Consider the following 3123-nt stretch of genomic DNA (forward strand, 5'->3'; position numbering starts at 1 on the left):
ACAATCTATGGAAGCTCCCTTATACGTTACTACCAGACTTTCTCTTGCTGCTCTTAGGATTCTCTCTTTGTCTTTAACCTTTGCCATTTTAATTATACTGTGTCTTGGTGTGGGACTATTTGGGTTCTTCTTGTTTGGGACTCTCTGCACTTCCTAGACTCATATGTCTATTTCCTTCAGCAAGTTAGGGAAGTTTTGAGGTATTATTTCTTCAAATAGATTCCCAATCCCTTGCTTTCTCTCATCTCCTTCTGGTACCCTTATGATGAGAATATTCTTATGCTTGATGTTGTCCCAGAAGTCTCTTAAACTATCCTCATTTTTTAAAATTCTTTTTTCTTTCTGCTGTTCCAATTGGCTATTTTCTGCTACCATGTCTTCTAAATTGCTGATTCAATTCTCTGCTTCATCTAGTCTGCTGGTGATTCCTTCTAGTACATTCTTCATTTCAGTTATTGTATTCACTTTTGACTGGTTCTTTTTTATGGTTGCTATTTCCTTTCTTTATGCCTACTATCTCTTTGTTACTGTTCTCGCTAAATTCCTTGAGCATCCTTATAACCATTGTTTTGAACTCTGTCGCTGATAGGTTGCTTTCCTCCATTTCGTTTAGTTCTTTTTCTGGATTTTTCTCCTGTACTTTCATTTGGGATGTATTTCTTTGTGTTTTTTTTTTTTTTTTTTTTTGATACCTGCCTGTTTGTTTCTGTGTATTAGGTAGATCTGCTATGTCTCCTAGTAGTGGCCGAGTGGCCTTATGTAATAGTTGCCTGTGGCGCCCTGGCACAGTTTCCTTCATCACCTGCTCTGGTTGCTCCAGGAGTGTCCCTTGTGTGGGTTGTATGTGCCCTCCTGTTATAGTTGAGCTTTTATTGCTATTGGCACATCAGTGGGTGGTATTGACCCTCAGGCTGATTGGCTGTGGGGATTGGCCATATCTACAGTTTATAGGCTGCTGTGTGGGGAGTTTACCCCACTCAGTAGGATTTGCCCCAATGGCCCCTCATGCCTGTTGAGACCATCTTTGGGTGCACCACTTGTGGGGCCAATTGGTTGTTGCTTTGCAGTGGTCTGAAGCCAACCTCCAAGTATATTGCTTCTGGGGCCTCTTGTGAGGGTCTCCAGTGCAGGCCCAGGTCACCCACTGACTGTGACTAGCCAGGGACTACCTGGTAGGAGCTATTGGGTTGGTGCAAAAGTAATTGTGGTTTAAAAGATGAAAAACAATTGCAAAAACCACAACTACTTTTGCACCAACCTAATACAAAGCGATCCACAGTTGTTCATTGCCTGTGCCAATCCTGGAGGCACGTGGGAGAGGCCACACTTCGATCTCAGGATGGCTGCCACCAGTAGTAGGCCTGGGGTACCTCCACAAAAAGCCAGGACACTCCAAGGCCTGCTGCCACCTGCTGGCTCCCTTAAGGCTCAGCCCCTGATAAAGCCTCATGTGGTACTTGAGTTGGGTGAGACAGCATCTTAGGGAGTCACTAGAGTGGGAAGAGTTGTGGTTACCCAGTTATGTAGACTCTTGTTTGGTGCCAGTGCTGAGCCTGGAGTGACTCAGCAAAAATCTCAGAGCACATTGAAGCCAGCTGCTGCCTGCCTGGGTTTTGTGGATTCTGATAGTTTTTCAAGAAAGTGTGCAATGCAGGCAGGGCTAGCTGCTCTGGGAGAAAGTGCCTGTGGTGTTGGGGGAGTTGGGTGGGGCGGGGTCTCAGTGAGTCAGCAGAGTGGAGTGGCAGAGCTCACCAGGCCAATCAGATTCAGATTTGGCCTGTGGGGGAGGGCTCAACACAGGAAAGATGGCTTTCTGCCTGCTGGCAGCACAGGCCCCATGCAGGGAAAATGGCAACTGCCCTCCATCCTCATCTGGAAGCCACACACCTCAGTATGCCCCCCGTTTTCCTTCAATGTGTCCCGAGTTACTGTCTGTCTGCCGGAGCCCAAGGTGAGTACTTGTGAGTGAGAGAGTCTTTGCGCGAGCTGTTTAGGAGGACGTCTGGGCTTCCCCACAGCCTTCTGTCCCACCCGGATGGTTGGAATCCCCACTGTTTTTCACAACCAGATGTTGTGGGGACTCCTTTTGCCAGCACCCGTACTCTGGACTGGGGAGGCTGGTGTGGGGCTGGCGTCTTGCGCTCCTCTGGGGAGAACCTCCGTGGCTGAGATATCCCTCTCAGTTCTCAAACACCACCACACAGAGGTTTGGGGCCAGCCTGTTTCGCGTCTCCACCCCTCCTACTAGTCTTGATGTGGCTTCTTCTTTATATTCTTAGTTATAAAACTTCTATTCAGGCAGGCTTCAGATGGTTTTCCAGGTTGATTGTTGTACAATTTAGTCGTAATTTTAATGTGTTCATGGAAGGAAGCAGGCACAGTGTTTTTTCTACTCCGCCATCTTGGATCTCCAGAAACAACTCCCTGTGTATCTTACATCTGGGAGTTTGTACTCTTGACCAACATCTAAAATTATGGAATGCTTTGTGAATTCGTTTGTCATCCTTCAAGAGGGACAGTGCTAATCTCTGTATAGTTCCAGTTTTAGTATATGTGTTGCTGAAGCATGGGCCATGTACATATTTTTTGGAACAGAAAATATACATTTGCATTATTCCATTTGAGTTTCACACAGAATATGTTCTATGTGCTTTGCATTATGCTGTTTTTCCTTCCTGGACAGAAAGTCCTTTGTTTTCAGAAAGGCTTTTTATCTTCTATCCTAATAGCAAGAATGTAATGGATTCCTGAGTAATATACTTATACTTTCTATTTATCCTTGCTGCAAAAGGATTTAAGGCACTTTTTAAAGATACAAACAATGCAAGACATGTTAAAAAGAAATATAGTTAGGGAAAATAGGGTGGGAAAAAGAAGATGAATTGATGAATGAGGCGACACACCAAATACATGTTTTACTGTCCTTTTCACAGCCATCATGGGCCAGATATTTGGCTCTGAACTCTCAAGCCATCATTGCAAACACTCTGCAGACAAAAGATGAAGGTGATTATCCTCAAGCCGTTTACTAGGGTGGTCATCTCTGTGAGTCCTGAACATTGTTTTAACTTTTCCACTAGCCCAAGGCTTTAGGCCCTAATCAACATTAGGGTCATTAAGAAT

General features: G+C 44.9%; 1 pseudogene; it reads right to left on the reverse strand.

Moving 5' to 3' along the window:
* Positions 1–2468: 2468 nt before the first annotated feature.
* LOC141570848 (U6 spliceosomal RNA) lies at positions 2469–2568 on the reverse strand (annotated as a pseudogene).
* Positions 2569–3123: the final 555 nt, after the last annotated feature.

This window comes from Rhinolophus sinicus, linkage group LG03 (genome assembly GCF_036562045.2).
Source record: "Rhinolophus sinicus isolate RSC01 linkage group LG03, ASM3656204v1, whole genome shotgun sequence".
In the NCBI taxonomy this organism is placed as follows: Eukaryota; Metazoa; Chordata; class Mammalia; order Chiroptera; family Rhinolophidae; genus Rhinolophus; species Rhinolophus sinicus.